Source organism: Lacerta agilis, chromosome 9 (genome assembly GCF_009819535.1).
Source record: "Lacerta agilis isolate rLacAgi1 chromosome 9, rLacAgi1.pri, whole genome shotgun sequence".
NCBI classification, from domain to species: domain Eukaryota; kingdom Metazoa; phylum Chordata; class Lepidosauria; order Squamata; family Lacertidae; genus Lacerta; species Lacerta agilis.
Genome location: NC_046320.1, coordinates 26219554 through 26239078, shown reverse-complemented (window position 1 = coordinate 26239078; position 19525 = coordinate 26219554). Strand labels below are relative to the sequence as shown.

Here is a 19525-nt window from a genome sequence, read left to right as displayed (position 1 = left end):
TTTAAAATACATCATAGAATTATAGCGTTGGAAGAGGCCCAAGGGTCATCTAGTCCAACCCCCTACAATGCAGGAATCAAAAAGGGTGGGTGTGGGGTTGCGGCTGGTCATGCATGCATATTTTTCACAACATCTGCACAATGTCAGTCACATAAAAATGCAAGTCCATATTTCCCCTCATTTAACTTGGATTTACCCTTTACATGGAGAACCTGAAATGACCAAAGGGGGGGGAGAAAAAAGTTTCCAGTGATCCATTTGTGATACCTGAATTACTCACTTATAGTACTAAGCCCACACCTGAAAGCACTCAAAGCTTACTAATAGGTCAATTAACAATGTTCAATATCTTCACATATAAAAACATAACCAAAGCTGACGGCACTAATGCTAGGAACCCTCTTCCCAAAACTTCTATACTGAGACCCAACAAGCCATAAATAAAAACAAACCAAACCCCAAAACAGTTAATCTTCTGGAAACAACTCCCTTCTGAAGGCTCCTAGGGTTGGAGAGTTGTAAACAATCTCTCACGAATTGCAGAAACAGTATATATATATCTCTCGGCTCCTTCGTTGCTGAAGCTTGAAGAATAAATTAACATGTTCTTAACATGTGAACAAGCCTAAAGGATAAGTGTAACATGGCAGGAGGAGAGCCAAAATGAGATGTATAGAGGCACGATTTAAGAAAATGTATCTTTTTTCTGTAAAGGTTTCAGACATATGTACAAAGGCTAAGGCACCATCTGGACTCTTTTGAAGTTAGTCCAGCAATTTAGTTTTGAAGGCTTGCGCTTTAAACATCTTGACTTAAGTCTCAATAAACAGAATTCTAAAGCATGCCAAGGTAAGAATGTATTGAAATAGTTTGATCTATTCTGGGCAGTTACTGCAGGGGGCAGAGAATCAACATACCCCTTTCAGTTAAGAACTGCTATAATTTGAAATAGATAAGGAAAATTGAGGAAATGTTCCTTTCCTTACATTGTGGTCCTTTCCATGATTACTCAGGAACTGTGTTCAAATGGACTTACTCTCTAGTAAAGTGTGTTTCAAACTACATATATTCAGTTCTTCCTGCTGATGAACACAGCAAAATCTTTTTCCTCAGCACAACAGACAGTGTGGAGATCTGAGAACTTCTTTTCCTGATCCCGCCCTCCATTATTTCTAAGGATGACTGTCTGAAATTCCTACTAGTGGATGCAAACCTCCAAGTCTCTCACGGAGTGGCCATTTTTATTGTGCAGGCATTGAAACTCAGGACTCCCTTGTTAGGGAGTGTTACCTAGACTACAACCATTATTATCGTCCTCATTTTGTTTTTAGTTTAACCTCCAGAGTTTACCCCTGTTTCCTATTTGCTAGTTAAATTAGTAATTTTAGATAATCAGCTTGGGTGTTTTAGATATTAGTTCTTTCTGTTTTATTGTAATTCAAGTTTTATTATGCCATGTCATGTCTGCAGTCCAATTTGACATATGTACTCTGCTGTTTGTATTCGGCATTGTTTGTTTTGCTTTGTTGGGTTTATGCTATGGCTAAATGCTTACACAATAAAGAATTTGACTTGACTTGCATAGCTTCCAATAACTCTGTATTGAATAAAATTAATGATATTGTATAAGAAAACTTGACACTGAAGTAGTGTGAGGGTACAAGTTAATGCAGGCAGGAAGGTCAAGCAGGGCTGAGTTTGGGGCGTATTTCAGTTGGACAGTAAACATCTGGGATGATTTATAGTGTTGGGGTCATCAGAAAGGAGATCAACATAGTTCTGGACAATTTGGTAGTGTCTGAGAATGTCAACAAATAGTAGTTATGCAGCCCTCTAGAAATGGTCTGGCTCATTCAAACACCTGACCATAGCATTGCATTTAACACACGTATGCCATTACTACATATTCCTTCCTTTTCATTACACACATATCAACAATGGATATTAGTTAATGCATCTTTTCCATGTCCTTTTAAATGTATAATTGTTCTAAGCTCTGACAGTGTGGAATTACAGAACAGCATAATGTATCACCTTATATTATGAAAGTTGCAGAGCAACTTACTGTACATAAGAGTCAGCAAGTAAATAGCTAATGAGCAAAATGCATGCTTGTAGGCCATTCATTGAAAAGGAAGTACATGATCAGAGGCTGAATAACAGTATTTTGATTAGTATTTGCAGATGAAAAATGTGTAAACTGGGTTCAAAAAGTATTTACTTCCCTAATGGCACAGAATTAACTTTATATTTGTAGCACTCTTACGGAGTTTACTAAAATAGGTGTAGAGAGCAGATTGCACCAATGTGCTTTGTTATAGGTCATAGAATCATATATTTGTAGAGTTGAAAGGGACCCCAAAGGTCATCTAATCCAGTCCCCTGCTATGGACAAATCACAGCTAAACCATACATGACGGAAGGCTTAAAAACCTCCAAGGAAGGAGAGTCCACCACCTTCTGAGGGAGACTGTTCCACTGTTGAACAGTTCTTACTGTCCCTCCATGTATCTTGAATCCATTGGTTCAGGTCCAGGTCCAGGCCTCCGGAGCAAGAGAAAACAAGCAAGAGAAAGCTCATCTTCCACGGGGCAGCCATTTAGATATTTGAAGATGGCTATAATATCTTCTCTCAGTCTCTTTTCCAAGCTAAACATACCCAACTCCTTCAACCATTCCTCATAAAGGGTTGGTTTCCAGACCCTTGATCATATTATATTATTATTAATTTATTGAATTTGTATACCACCCTCCTATGCACACATTCCAGCTTGTCAATATCTTTCTTAAATTGTGGTGCCCAGAACTGGACACAGTGCTTCAGGTGTGGACTGACCAAGACAGAACAGAGCGGTACTATTACTCTCCTTGACCTGGGCACTATACTTCTGTAGGTGCAGTATAGAATAGCATTAGCTATCTTTGCTGCTGCATCACACTGTTGACTCATGTTAAGCTTGTGATCCTGTAAGACCCTTAGATCCTTTTCACATGTACTACTTTGTTAATCCTATAATCTTATCCTCTCAACTATCTGTAGAAAAATTAATTCCATAAAAAAATCAAGCTAAGTAAAGAACGAGTTGTATTATCAGGCTATGTATGACTACTGTTGCCATTATTATTTCGAATCATTCAGCCACTGTGGAAAAGCTTATGATAGAAATAGTGTAATAGCTTTAGTCCTATACACACTTACTATGGAAGTAGATTCGACTACAATCAGTGGGACTTACTTTTCAGTAGACATGCAAAGAATTGTGCTCTTGACCTAGTTTGCTGAACCAAACTTTCTTTTTTTTACACTTCTGTAAAAATACTTAATATTGTGGTTGTGTTGAGATTTAGTTTTAGGATAATCAGTATAATTTAATTGGCAGGAGCCAAAAGGCCATTGAGTTAAAGCTGCTTTTTTTTTAAGGGAACATCATTCCAGCAGGCTTTCACAGTAGAGATATCATAAGTATCTGTGAATATCTGTTCCTGAAACAAAACAGGATTATTATTATTTTGCATTATATTCAAAATATTGTCAAATTTAGCATTCAGTATCTGCTGAACAATACTGCTAACCTGAAATGAAACTAGGCTTCTGCTGTAGAATTTGGTGGCAGTCACAAATACTGCTATCTGGTATGCAGTTAAAAGACTTTTTTCTAAATTGAAAGCAGTAGCAGTTTCCTTGGGAGAAGTATCAAAGCTTAAAAAAATTTATCTCACCTATTCCATACAATGTCCATTGGATTGGATCCAGACTAAATTACACATTTGTGTGTTCAGACCTTTTAACCTTACCCCAAATAAATTCAGACAAGACTCAAAATTATGGTTTGGTTTTTGGCAGAATTTAGGCCACAACTTTATTGATTACAGCAATGATTGGTTGCATAGGCTCTGGTTCGACTAGCTCCCTGCTCCGCAGGTAGCACTGACCCAGGGTTCCAGCATAGGTCAGCCAAGGGTGAACACCTGGATAAGCAGAAAACTGGGGACGTGCTCTGTCCGCTACCCAAATGTCCCCCAGGACTCCGGCATGGGCACAACCCCCTCTCAGGGGTTGACCAAACCATTGAGTCCCTGGATTCCTTTAACGGAATACCCTTCACATAGGGATGATGAGAGCGTTCTTCCATCCCTATCACCTGAACCAGAGCCTACAGTATCTGCAACTTTACAAGTTGTGACGGATTGCTATGCGGCAGGCGAAACCCAAATGGCAACAGCCAATCAGCCAAGTGGGAAAATTCCTACCATGCCCCTGTGCCAACGACAGGCGACACACGACAGCATAGCAAGGTCAAGCTCACTAGCCCTAAAAGTAGGGAGAGGTGGGCAGGTGTTCGGATGCACGCACTGAAAAGAGGAAGCTCAGGGTCACGTGCATGGGTATTTATAGGTCTGTTTAGTTTGCGTCCCATTGGTCAGATTGCACCCTGCATCAGGGGACCTACCGATTGGGTGTTGTGGCTGTCAATCAAACCCACCCACAATACAGGGGTTTGGTTGCCAGGTATCACCGCAATACGTGCCCTCTTTAAGGGAGGACCCGATTTAGCAATTCTAAATGAAGTGGGCAGATCTACTGCTATATTCCAACCCCCACTGACTTGTGCTGGCCAGGATGAAAGGTGTCTGTACAAGTTCTTTGACACTATGCCAGCTTCAGACTCACATAGAGGTGAGGCAAGAATTCTTTCAGGACTGAAATGAGGAGTTGTGCATATCTTATGTTACATGGTCAATCAATCAATCACTTTATTTCAGCTTTAAGCTCATATAAAACAATACTAAGACAAATACACACATTAAATTTAAAAATTAATGACAATAAAAGCCTTAATAAGGATACAAAATTAAATATGGGAATTATAAGGAAATTTCACTTTCCAAACAGCAGTTCATTACGTCGCTTATATGTCAGAACAGAAGTTAAAAATTTCGCCATTTGTACAGGGTCTCTCACTCCACAATATATATCTTGAAAACAATACAAAGATGCATTAAATCCAATTGCTGTTTCAAACTGGGGGGGACGGGGGGGACGGACCATGGCTTGGAACTAAGTAGCTATATGGTTTATAGTTTTCCACCAGACCTTTGAAGATATTCCTTTAGGCCTGGAGAGAATATTTGCACATTCTCTTAACCCTAGAATCTTTGCTGATTCCACTGGTTTAATGTTTCCAATAAAACTGTGTGTATTTGTCTGTCTTCAGTGGTTTCTGAAGTATTGCTGTTGGCAACTGCAACCCTTCAGTGACTTATTGCAGAGAGTTGACTTGGATGCTTTGTGCACAGTTGAGATAGTTCAGGTTATGAAACAGTGTATGGGGGAAATCTGTATGGAAGATCAATTCCATAAGCACTTTATGACAGCAACACACACACTTAAACAACAACACTGAAGCACAGGGCCATAGTGCCAAAAATATGTCACAAATCTCTACGCTGAAGACAGAAGAGTAGCAGAATATAGATTTGAACTTGCAGAGAATGAGACAAGCAGATGTTCTGTCAAAGAATTGATCATTGTACAGCAGAATTAGATAGCACTTTCAATTCCAGACAGTTGTGAGCTCTCTCTGCCAATTTCCCTCCAGAGTGCTGCTGTTGTCTTACATTAACTGCCCACGGTGTTTAAAAGTAAATGTGAAATTCAAAGAAGGTCACTGATCACTTGTTATACATATTTAATAAAAGATTTTTAAAGGGTGGGATACATTTAAGAAATTAATCTTCGCATGGTCATTTTTGTTCTCATCTTTATGAATATAAAAAGATCACAAGCAGATCATTAGCCCTAGAGTGAGAGAGTAGATCAACAAGCCTTCTGTACTCACTGTTAGCATACAATTCATTCAGTTTGATTTGTTCATAAATTACACTTTTTTGCAGACATACCTAAGGCAAATTTAAAAATTGGAACTTGACATCCTAATCATATGCATGGTTACAAAGTATGTCACACTGAGTTCAATGCAGATTGCTCCTAGGTAAGTTTGCGTTGACTTGCAATCCAAAACTATAAAATGCAATGCAATGCAATGCAATAAAAATGAACTAAAGACAATGGCATTGGTAGCAGTATAAAAAACAGCACCCCCAGATAGTATCCTCTGTAGCAACAGAACTTTTGTTCAGCAGGTGACCAAACCTGCTTTGATTTAGGGATGAGTGGGTTTCCTTGGGTTCAGTCCTATATAGTTTTATGAGATTGCTCTTCTTTGCATTCTATTCCCTCTGAACTCCAGCTTAACTAGCATGATTTCTGAAATTAATTTTAGAATCACGTATAGGTTTCAATAACATCTATCCATTGCACATTACTCCTATATTACAGATTATTCACATGCATTGATTAAACACTGAAAAAGAAAATCTCTGTGTGATCTTATTCATGTGCTGCTGCACATTGCTAAAACACCACACAAAAAGGATTTGTAGATACAGCCATACATATAATTAAACCAAGACAGGTGCTTTTCAGTGTTTTATCAAAGTACACATGTGGATTGATAGTTAGATGTCTGAAAGCTACAATGATTTGAGTGTGTGCGCAGTAGATTGTAAATTAAAAAAACAACAACAGAATAACGGAAGATTCCTGTTACACTGGTACTGCTTTGAAAATACCTAGGTTATTCAGAACTCCAGAATTTGAGGAGAATTTTGAATGTGGAAAATTTTGGAAGCCTCCCTATTTTCCTTTGGTGCTGTGTTTGGGAATTTCTAACCGAGTCTCCCCTTCTGCTCGCTGTGCCTAAACCAGAACAGAAACAGAAAGACCATTTTAGGGTTTAGTGTCCCTCCTTTCCCTCCCTCCCTCAATGCCCCCCTGGAATACTGGATTTGTGAAGAGTAAAAGATGGTGGCAACCAGCTGATCAGAGATATAAGGGAGTTCTGCAGAAATCTCCCTCCAAAATTGTAACCACAGAAAGAAAGAAGAAAACAAGTGGAAGTTGGGGGACACATCTCCCCCCCATGATCAACCCCCCACCCAAAAAAGACTAGCTGAAGTCCCCCTCTCCCCCCCCCCCGTGCCCTATGCTCATAAATTTCCACTTACTGAAAGGTCTGAGAGACCCCCTGGAGTTCTTTCAATCTGCCTCCTGTGGGGGCCAACCAGCTCTCTACACGTCACAGCCAATCTTTTGGGCCTACACAAGTTTTGCTCTCTCAGTATCAAGACTGAAGAGGAGGTGCTGCTCCCAAGAAGCAAGGAACTCTCTCAGGCCTCTCAGTAAGTGGTTGTTTGAGGAAAATACTTTGCTGTATTTTATTATTCTGATAAGGAGTGGGGTGAGAAGGGCTGGAGGCAAAAAGCAGGGAAATGCGAGGCCTGCCTCATACCCTCCTGGGCACAACGTGTGAGACAGATTACATACTCACTTCACCTTTCGTTATTATTATTTCTTGTTCCTTTACTCTTCTGAATCAGCCTGCTCCATTTCCCTCACTTTCCTTTGCCCCCCAGAGTTACAGTTTTGGCCTTTTGTGACAGCTTCACTTTCACATTTCTCTTCTCGCAGTGCAACCCGAAGATTACATATCCGTTTGGTACTACGCTCCTGTGAGTTCAGTAGGGTTTCCTCCCAAGTAAATGGGTACAGAATGGCAGCTTTAAAGGGCAATCCTAATCACGTCTACTGAGAAGTAAGCCTGGTTGAACTTTAGGTTTGCAGCCTTAGGCACTTAATGTTGTTTTCCAGTTGTAAGCCTGTATGGAGTTAGGGGGTTCTCTAGGTTACTGAGTAGGATATTAACTTGGGAGAATATAATCTTAAATGACTTTGTTTTCAACCTCTCTCCAATTATTCTCTGTTCCCCTCCCCCTCTGGCGCACCTCTAAATAAAGTCCCCCCCCCCTGTACTGTACCATTTTAGGTGCAGGTTGGGAAAAAGAACACATTTGAATGATTTTTTGAAATTTTAATAAACTTCCATACGCATAGAAATTCAGCATTTCAAGAGAATGATATGAGACCTGAGACCTCCGAACTACCCTGAGACCTCTGGGTATAGGGCAGTATATAAATCCAATAAATAAATAAGATGATAATAATAATAATAATAATAATAATAATAATAATAATAATAATAATAATAATTCAGTTTTGGCTTCTTCCTGACATGCTGTTTTCCTATGCTAGAAATGTTTTGTTTTGTTTTGAAAGAAAGAGTGAGTATGGGGCTTTGTTACCGTACTTCATTCAGCTGCATGTAAAAAGCTAAATTCTGAGAATAATTATGGTCAATTGGTGTAATCTTCATGGAGGAAGGCTTCAGGAATAAACCCTGAGGAAAAATCTGTACCTACTGCCTTGCAGGACATCTTTGAGGAAGGAAAAGGCCAAGGAGTTAATCCTACACAGGTTCTCTGATTCTCCAGCGGTTTGACTGGAAATTGCTTTTTCTGTCAGTGATAGAGCCATGTCATGAAGAGCTTCACCAGTTTAATTTCTGCATGTTAGGGTGGTGTTAAAGGCACAGGCACAAACCCGGTAGGAAAAGTAGTGAATCCAAAGGAAAAGGTAATCCAATACACTTTCCTGGGAGCAAGTCCTACTGCATTAGTTTGGCTTACCTCCAAATAAATTTTCCCTGGATTGGGTGCACCACTATAGAGAAGACAGAAAACTGTAACTTTCAAGAACACTTATTTTATCATAGGCAGTCTAGTCCTTTTCACCCTCTCTACTACCTGAGGGCTGACAGTTAATTTCCATTGATGCAATGAGGATACTCATCGGGGCAGACCTCCTGCCGCATCCAGAGTATATGTGCAGGCACTATAGGTTTGCATCCTAAATAGTTTGTTTTTATTCTATTCTATTCTATTCTATTCTATTCTATTCTATTCTATTCTATTTATTGTTGGCATAAAGTTCTCTTGGCAGTTTACGATAAATAAGTAAATTACAATTAAAATTCATAAACTGATGAAATAAAAAACCTTAATAAACAAAACTCATAATTGTGCAGTATATATTGTTATAATAACTATGACAATATTTTTTTCTGTAATTGTGTGTGTTTATACATCTCTATGATTATAGCTTGTCACATGCAGGTTACAACTCTTGGGGCAGGTAAAGAATCTTAAAAAGCTGATCAAATGAATTGCATTATAGCACAAAGCCAATATCCTTGCTGAAAGTTGAGATTATGAATTCTGTTGAATGCATCACTCAGATTTTTTGGCTGGATAAGGACCAGTAAACTGATACTTTAATCATGACAAATGGAGGCATTTTGGTGGGTGATTCCCATGTCTCAGAGGTGGGGAGAGAGTCTATTCTGGATGGAGTTATTTACCCCTTGGGCATTGGAAAGTATAGTGGCTAGGTGTGCCTGTTTAAGTGCTGGTTTGCCAGCTATGGCTGTTCCTTGTCTAGAATAGCTTTGCCACAGTAATTCATGTTCTTGTAACTTCACATCTATATTTCTGTAATGTGCTATAAATTTGGGCACTGACCAAAAAAGAGGGCTTCTCCACTATAGCATCCCATTTGTGGAACTCCTTACCTTTGAAAGACTACTGGTGGGCAACCGTGCAGTATATGCATGTCCAATTTTATATCCACAGTATAAGAGAGCACCACATTAGTGCACATGCTGGAAACTAAGCAGGAATCCATTCTTAAAGGTGGTGGGCAGAACACCTGGCTAGGTTTTGGGGGCCTTCTATTTATGGATGCCACATGTCCACAACCTATGCCTCTTGTTGCATACATACTGCAGATTAGTCACACATGTGCTAGACCTTAATTTCTCTATTCTGCTTAAAACAGGAAACAGTTATTTAAACCAAGTTTCCTGGTTATGTCACAGCAATGGATCCTACATTGGGTTCTGATTTAGGGCAGCTCTACACACATGCTTGGGACTTTATTTTTTATGTATTGCATAAACATGTATATAGAAAAACACATAAACACTGTATATAGAAAAACACATAAACACTGTATATAGAAAAACACATAAACACTGGTAGAGCATAAAAATTTGCATCTGCCATATTTAAGGAACAAAACTGGTGTTACATATCAAAGGCTCAGGAAGGCCTGAGCAAAGATATATGTTTTTACTAGTTAACAAAACATTAGTACTTGTATTGATGCCTGCTACCTAGCAGGGTGAAACCATTTTACAAGGTGGCTGCCACAACAGAGAACTCATGTTCCTTTGTTCATAAATATACGCAGGATGTGACATGACCGCAAGATCTTATTCTGGTGACCATAATAGGCAGGCAAAAGGGGAAGTGTTCTTTGAGATTTAGCCTGGTCCCAAGCTATGTAGGGCCTTGAAAGTCATCAGCAGTACTTTAACTTGGTTCAGTAGCAAATTGACAGTAAATGTAATTCTTTTGGCACTAGTAATATGTGTATGCTATATGGTGTCCCACTTAGCAGTCTAGCTGCAGCAATGCATGTCATATGATACATAACGACGGAAGACGCTCAGTGCTCTAGAAAAGGGAATTACAGGTGTCATGTTCATCAAGTACATTGTAGCTCTAATTCTCAAAGGTTCTATTCAATGAGGCTTGTGCTAAGGAAATGCATGAAGAATTGGGTTATATAAATATTGATAATTTAATAGTCAAGCCTAATGGCAGACTAATAGGTTCTGTTTCATTAATTTCTATTACAGTTTTACTTAGACTACTGTTCACAGCTCACTACTATTTTATAAAGAATTTCTTCAGCTGTTTTCTGGGAACAAGCATTGCATTTTCAGTATGAATTTAAAAATAAATTGGAGAATCAACTTTCTGCCAATTTTTCACCAGGGAACCTTGAACACCATTGCTGTTTCATTTCCCTAGTACTGAAAAGATGGGACCAAAGAGATTTCCCTGTATAAATCAAGCAATAGTCTCTTTATAAAAAGTGGACATTTATACCTTGCTTGTGGTCCCTCACACTTTGTTCCTTTTATATCTGAATTATCTGGAAAACTATAACAGAAATAAGGAATATGTTTTAGCATTGTGATGGTTTGAAAAATTTACATTTACAAAGTGCTGTGACCTTTGCTTGCTCTCCCACAACTTCAGTGTAGTTCGGTGTTAAAAGTTCAGATTTGTCATGCAGTTAATCCTTGATTAGTATGACATTGTGTGACATGTCTAAAAAGGTTTGGTTTATAAATAAAAAGTTAATATTGGTCACATTTTAACCCTTTCAGTGTCATCTCTTCATGGCCAGGAAGTAACTTGGGATGAAATTGATAGAGGCATCTTTAGAAACTCAAACCAAATGATGCCATATCCCACAATGCTCCTCCGCTAGTCTGATGAAGATTTATATCCATAATTTTCCATCAAGAAAAAGGTATGTATTCTTCTTTATGCTATATTGTTGGCCAACTATTGCATTCATGGTGACTGCTTGAAATCAGAAAACTATGGACTCAGCTACATTAGGTTTTTTTTGTTTTGTTTTTAAAGTTTTGTAAATTTGTAATAACACTGTGACACCAGATGGCGCTGTAGAGTTCAATCCCTCTACATGTGATTTGCCATTACGAGCTTTACAATGTGTTTTCCTGAAATGTTTTTTCGATGTGTCTAGATCCAGCCATGGTCTGTGAGAATGTGTACTGAACATCTTAAATATACTTAAGGGATCTAGTATGGTAGCTTCTCCAGCAAAGACAAATATGTGCTACCAAAGTTCTGCACTTGAATTGGTCCTGATCCAGCCTGAGTGATTGATGTGTAGAATATTGGTAGCACATTTCATCCCAATGTTGGGAGAAGGGATCCCTTTTCTATTTTACAGTGGTACCTTGGTTTTAGAACAGCTTAGTTTATGAACAACTTGGAAATAGAGTGCTGTAAACCGGGAAGTAGGTGTTCCAGTTTGTGAACTTTGCCTTGAAAGCAGAACATGTTCTGCTTCCTGTTGAGTGTGTTCTGTTTGTAAATTGAGTCCCCCGCTGCTAATCAGAGGCTTACTGTTGAGTCCCGAACACCCACACAACACAGAGGTGATATTTGGAGCTTTTGTTTTTGCTATTTTTTGTGTTTCTGTTTGTGTGGCTTTTTGTTGTTTTTTACTGTGACTTGTTCATCGTTTTATAGAACTGACTTGTAACTATGCCTGTAACTTGGTTTTTGTGACTGTGGCTTGTGACTTCGTTTTTGTGACTTGTTTTTATGACTGTGTGGAACCCAATTCAGCTACTGATTGATTGATTGATTGTGTGATAGCAGAAATGGATAAAGCCCCCATCCAAACAATGACTATCATCAGTGCACGCAAGAAAAAAATAATTTAAATTTGTATCATCTACAATACTGTCTTATTTTATAGTACGGCACCTTGATTATTGCTTTCATTTTATGAATCAATTGTCTCGTTAGATAATAAAATTCATGTTAAACTGCTGCTTTAGTGGTTGTTTTTAAAAACCTGGGGTGGATTAATCCATTTTGCATTACATTCTATGGGAAAGCATGCCTTGGTTTTAGAATGCTTTGGTTTTGGATCAGACTTCCAGAACGGATTAATTTTGGGAACCAAGGTACCACTGTACTTTCTTATGCCAGTGGAAAGGGTGAAGCCCAGTACTGTACCCAGGTCGTTGTGTAGTAGAGTCAGTGCTTTAATCGTGCAACTACAATGAGCTCTACAAAAATGCGACCAAAACACAGAAGGTACAAAATGAAAACTAGGTGAGCAGCAACTTCTGCTAGTGTCTGCTTGCACACATTACAACAACTGAGAGAAACTAGCTCTAGCAAATAGTACTTGTATAATGTGAATGTCTAGCATTTCTATCTTTTAAATCTGCAGTTCCTCTCTTAATTTTAAACAGTCTAAAATCAATGATTACTTACAGAGTCTTTAACAATGGGAGGCTCTATTAAGCATGCAGAGAAAACAAATGGAGCCCATGAATTTAATTCTAGTTTTCATTATCTCTTATTTCTGCATCACACCCTAAAGCTGTTGATGCCTTTTTCATATTCATCCATCTAGCAGAATGTTGAGGAGGTTAGGGATTACAAAGACCAATAAATGCAACAGTTCTGAATTGTAAGTTAATTTAATGTGAAAAGAAAACTCTGCCTATGTTAAATCTGATGATGCACTAAGTTTCTAAAGCACTTCAGATTAGTTTTTTCTCTTGATAAGGCCCAGAAGGGCTGAAAGCATTCTCTGATAATTATTAAATTATTGTTTAAATAGGATAAAATAATGTAATGTGGGACCAAATGATATTAAAGTGAGGAATCTAAACAGCAAATAAACTTAGTTCAGTTTAATGTTTAAGATTCTTGAAATGTTCAGTGTCAGCACTATTGTGTATGTGGCCTCCGTTCAACCTCCTTCCCATTAAGACATTTTATTTCCATTTATCCTATGTCGTATGCCTTTAAGTGTGTTTGTATTTTGTTTATCCAAGAGGAAGCTTGACATTAAAGCCACATATGGACTTCAGTGAGATCTCTGTTTCTACCCACTTTGAATTTTGTAAAACTGGACACAAGGAAGCAGCAGAATGCCTTTCCTGGAGATATACTTTCCTTGAACTCATAGACCTCTTGGTACTGCTTATTACCTTAACTGAGTAGATAATTGTGACACCGTTCTGGTTTTATGTTTTGTTTTGGTTTGTTTTTTTTCCCTTGAAGGCTATTAAATGCTTATAATTTTCTAATTCACTTTAAGATGTAGCAAACATAGAGTTTGGAAATTGTTGGTTTGTTATGGGGTGCTGAAGGGCAGTACCCCCCCCCCCGGGTGATTTAACATCCATATGAAGCTGTTGGGAATGGAGCATAGTGACATCAGTATGCTGAGGACATGCAGCTCCATTTCTCTATAATATCTGCATCAGGAGAACTGTGCAAATGCTGGATTGGTGCCTTAATGTAGTGGTGGTCTGGATGAGGGACAGTAAACTTTTAAACTCTTTGAAGCTGGAGACTTTATGGGTAGATGCCTCATGTGACCAAGAAGATAGACCTGCTGCTTGTTCTAGATGGGGCAGGTGCATGGCTTGGGAGGAGGTCCGTAGCTTGGAGGTCCTTCTGGATTTATCCTTGTCATTAGAGGACAGGGTGACCTCTGTGGCTAGGAGTGCTATTTACCAGCTTTGCCTGGTATGGTAGCTGTGTCTGTATCTGTATTGGGATAGCTTGGCTACTGCATTCCATACATTGGTAACCTCAGCTCTGGATTACTACAGTCTGCACTGAGTGGGTCTGTGTTTGGGCCTGGTCTGGAAGTTCCGCTCTTGGGAAGTTCTACTCTTGGGTAGAAAATAAAGAAAGATCGCTTCTGGCACATGCTCTAAGCTTGGATCAAAGCTTAGACACATCTTCCTTGATCAGTTACATGGTGCTGAGAGAGGGAGGGAAGTACCAGTAAATAGAAGCAGCTTCACTTCTTCCCTCACAGAGAAGTTGTGACTTTGCATAGTCTAGGAGCAGACCTCTCTGGCCTTAACCCCTTCATGCACTACCTAGCACTTATGCATAGCTATGTTTGAATGCAATTTCCACCATCAGGTGTGAGGTTCAAAGTGCAGCCTTATTCCACCTGGACATGAATGTGTCTTGCATGTGTGAAACAGGTGCGTAGGGCTGCTGAGGCCAGAGTAACGACAAATAAATTTTCTACAAATTCTAGAGTAGTAAAGAAAAGAAAAGAAAATTAAGCTGTCAGCACCATTGGTCTACAGAGAATGAAGTACCATTTCAAAAAACTCTCTTCACTAACATGTTCTAATAATGATCTGACTGAAATAATTTTTGCAGGTAGATTTATTCCCCCCCCCCCAAAAAAATTGGGTACTAGATATAAAACTGAAATAAATAGATATAGGAACTAGGATCTGCTACTGATAGTTTATTCTGAGGTTCCTTATATATATATCTATGCCAAAATATTTTATAAATACTCAGTTTAATGAGACTCGCCACAACTGTGTACCTCAAAAACTGCTGTAGCATTTGGTTTCAGGGAATGGGACCTGACTTTTGCTTTGTTTCCCTACCACATGCTTTTTATCAGGTTGTTGAAATAGTGTTCATGCCATTAAACAGAACCACTAGTGTGACCTTGTTCTAGAGGGGTTAAAAGGAATGAATAGCTTTCTAAGCTTGATTCAATTTCCTTTTTGTGATCATTTTGCATAAGTGACCATTATAATGTTTGTGCTTCAGCCTTTTGCACCAGCCTTTTGTATCTATGATTACACCTGGTGTGCATTTGGTAATGTAAAGTGATACAAAAGCAAAATAGATTTTCCCTGAGCATTGAATAGGTAGTGTTTCTTTCCATGCTGTCCTTTCCAGTGTGAACCTCAGATACATTAATAACATCAATTTAGTGTCGTGTTTTAATTTTTAAATATTTGTTGCCATGTACTCAGTTTTTAATAAATGCATAAGTGGATGCAATATTTTGAGTTTTATATCATGAATTCAACGCCCTCAACAGATTCTTCAGACTTCAAAGGATTTAATATTAGTATCATAAAAGGCCTTTTGAAGAATACTACGGTAACATAAGAAAATTGACTGCTTGAGTGCGCCCTATCGTTTTGAAAGTGTTTTATTGCTTTAATTTCCTGTCTTAGTAAAGTAACAAGCAGCATAATAAAAGATATACTGTTTCAGAGTTGGCAATTTATTAGAAAGCTTAAGCTGGTCGAAGACTTTATGTTATGTGAAAAAGAAACCCTATAACTGGGGGGGGGGGGATTCAGACCAACTCCAACATTAATGTTGCAGTAGTTTTCCATGGAGTCTATCTGTGGCTTTTAAGTTTGTGTGAAATAAATCTGTGAGTTTAGGTCTTGCACACTGAGCAGCTTGTGTATCATTAGATTCCTGGAACCTTGATGTTATTCCATTTGGGAGGCATACATAAGATGGCTTCAGCTATTTGGATTCCATGACCAAAAGTTGCACTTAGAGCTTAAATTACCCAGAATATACATTTTTATTCATTTATTACATTTTTCTATGCATGGTTTAATTTTAATTCAAGATATTGTCAACCAAGCATGGATACAGTACAGTGGTACCCCACATTACGCAATATGACTAACCATAACACGGGCGTGCTTAACACAAATGCCCGAAAAAAGAAAAAACCCGGAAGTTTTTGCGCTCATGCGCAGAACGCTTTTGCGCACCCGCACGTCGTGCGTGCTCCGGGGAGGACTTCCAGGTTGCGGAGGTCCGTAATTCGAACGTATGCAACACAGAGCGTACGCAACTCGAGGTATGGCTGTAAGTCTTTTAACCCAATTTTATGGTCATCAGTTTGCTTTCTTTCTTAGAAAGGGGAGCCTATTCCACAGAGAAACAATCAAATTTGTTCACTAAAAGTGTAGATATGAGAAAAGTGACAATATGACTTACCAGGAGAAATATGACATAAAATGCCCTCATAAATAACTTCAGTCATTTCCCTAGCAAAGTTTATAGACTATTTAGTGGTTGGTTGCAGTATGTGTAGCAGTCAGATATGCAGACATCAAGCTGCACACTTGTAATGGAAGTTACATGTTCATCAGTGCAGAGCAAGGAGAACAAGATTCACAAGGTCTTCCTAATCCCACCAGTGTTCTGCCACCAAAGGATTACAAAACATCTGTTAGGTTTTGTGGAAATACCCAGCAATCTGTTACTAACACAAAAACATAATACACTTGCCGTGTGGCCTAACCCTTTGAAACAACAAAGAAAACTGTTGGTCTGAAGATTTGATTTATAATGATAATGGTCTTCAGTGGATTTGCAAGCTGTGTGAGTCATTCATGAATTGCTTTTATTTTTATTGATTATATTTTGAGAATGTTTAAACAATCATACATACTCTTACAAAATTGTAATATTCCTAATGATAAGTGATGGAAGGACACAGTACGATATGGACTGAATGAATGCTTTGTAAAAAGCCTTAGTATTAACATTGAATTTAAAGTTGTATGTTTGTGTAGCAGGGGCTAAAGTGCAACAGAAAACCCCAAACACTGCTGGTATCTTTGGTTATCAGTGCTAGTCTTTTAGAAGAATAATGATTTTCAAGCTTTATTGCTAACTGAAGCACAAAAGATTTCCTCTAGGCTTGCCACAGACAATCCTTAGGCACATAAGATGAGTCAACTAGAGTTAGTTCAAAGTGAATTGCTCCATTTTAATCATGGTGACTTTCCCTTTTAGTCAATAGCCTGTAATGGTATATTGTTGGGGTCTCGCCCCTTTTAAGTGGCCACTTTATTTTGAAGCATATTTTAGCATTTGTAGGATTTAGCAGATCTTCAAAGAAACTCTTAACCTTTCTTTACAATGCTGAAATTCAGTATTGTTCTTATTTTGGCAGTTAAGTCTGCAGTCGGAAGCACACTTATTAGGAAGTAGGAATCACTGAACGAACTCAGTGGGATTTGCTTTTCAGTAAATATAGTTAGAAGTGTGCTGCAAAAAATGATCCTAAAATTCTAAGGAGACAATTTGAAAATAGGCTGTTAGTATATTAGAGATATAACCTATATAATTTATAATTACGATTCAAATTAAACAGGAAAAAATGAGCAAAGAATTACTGAAAAACGTCATTATATTTGTTTCATTATTCATAAATGGAAAACCTTATTAAGAATACAAAACTATGGAAGGAACTTAATGTTCTTTGTTGTCAGCAAAAATAGTCTTTTGGAAATTCCTATCAACATGTTAGAGAGAAATAATATTATTCCCATATTATTCTGCTGTTAATGAGTAGGCTCTGTTTGGAATAATGATACAGAGATATCACCCCTGATCATACCCACAGGTTGATAGTAAATCTGACTTTGGCCAACATCTGTTTATAAGTGATTTATATGTTTTTTAGATCATTAGTAGGGAAGCAGGCTGCAAGTTAGACACACACATTTAACTTGAATTCAGTCATAGGCACTTGGCTCCAGGCAGAACCTACAGCTACATCCCAGACCCAGGTCCTTCCCACCCATTTTCTCGTGTCTTTCTCTGTCTGCCTGTTGCCTCATCCTATCTCCCACCTTTCTCTCTCCCGTGCTTCTGTATCCTGAGGGAGCTCCACACTCTCTCCCCCTTGCCTCAATACCCAGGAGGGGAGGGAAAGCAATTATGGAGCAGGGAGGGAAGGCAGCAGAGACACAGGGAGGGACTCTGTGCAGGGCTCCCCTCCCCCTATTGCCAGGCGTCAGCCAGATATTTTGGCTATATGTGATTTTGCTGAAACCATCACACATGATGCTATTGCCCTGTTTGTGTTTTTGTTGCTCTCCACCAGATACTAGGGTGCAGATTGAGTTATAAATATGTTTAATTAAAGAAAGGAAAACAATATTTTCATTATTAATTGAGAGTCTTACTGTAGGCTATACATGTGACCTCATAGTATGGCTCCCAGTTGAGACATATTATTTCATGTGACTGGAGGCATCTTGGAGGTTCAAGTGTTATACATTGTATATTGATTCCCTTGTATTGGGAACTACTGTACATCTGTCCTGTGAGAGGATATATCAAACAGCAGGTTGAAGCATCTACCTAGATATTGACATGCCCTAAGGCTCTGGGTTGATACTCAGGAGTATCCTGGTTATTGGGGGCTCCTGTGTACAATAGGACTTTGTGCTGCTGTTGAGTCTTGCCTGAGCAACACATTCTTCCTTAGTTTTGGTGGTTCCCTGGTTGTGACTACTGCTTTGTAAGGGAATCAACATTTTAGAATATATCAGTGCAAATGCTGAGAATTAGATTGCTGGAGCTTCCCGCGCGTAGGTCTAAGCCACCTACACACGGGATTCCAGTTGCCGGGGCCAGCGTTTCACATGCGTCCTTGCACGGGCGCCGGCCGACCTGCGAACGGAGCGGCCGATAATTCCGGAGCATAAACTCACACCGGACCGCTGCTCGCCAGGCTAAATCTGAAGGTGCGTGAGTAGTCCGGGTGAAAATGCCTCGTGAAACTATCTACAAATACTTGTGACCTCCTGAGTTACTCTAAAGTTACATACCCAAGCATTAAAGGCTAAAGTTACGACCGAGCATAATGGCTAAATAAACCCCGAAAAATTTTAAATAAAGATGAAATAAAGACAGACACGTTGTTTCTTTGAATGGCTTTGGCTGACCCGCATAGGCTTTTACACTTCACTAAACCTATCACTATTCTAAGCTTTTCCTAAGCTATCAGACCCTGCACCGCCAAATCTTCCGCAATGCTAAGGCTAACTAAATCTATACGCGCCAAATCTTCCGCGATCTAAGCCAATGCTAAACTAAAACTATCTAGATAGTTTTAGATAGATCTTCCGTAAACTAAAACCTAGCTAAGTCCTACACGCGCTTCCAACCCATCCAACCCAAAGACCCCAATAACTAAACTTAACCCCAACTAAACCCAAAAGCAAAAGAACGTAAGACGTCCCGAATAATACTAATAAAACTAATGCCTAAGGCGGGGAGCCGCAGCCTTTTATTGATAACCAAGTGTGACATCACGATCGATATATTAACC

General features: G+C 38.9%; 1 long non-coding RNA gene across 1 annotated transcript in view; it reads left to right on the top strand.

Moving 5' to 3' along the window:
- The first annotated feature begins 11200 nt into the window (after positions 1-11200).
- Positions 11201-19525, top strand: part of LOC117053329 — a 258564-nt gene continuing 250239 nt past the window's right edge. The window contains exon 1 of the long non-coding RNA XR_004427381.1: positions 11201-11341. This is a non-coding gene — a long non-coding RNA (uncharacterized LOC117053329). The remainder of the gene's footprint in view (positions 11342-19525) is intronic.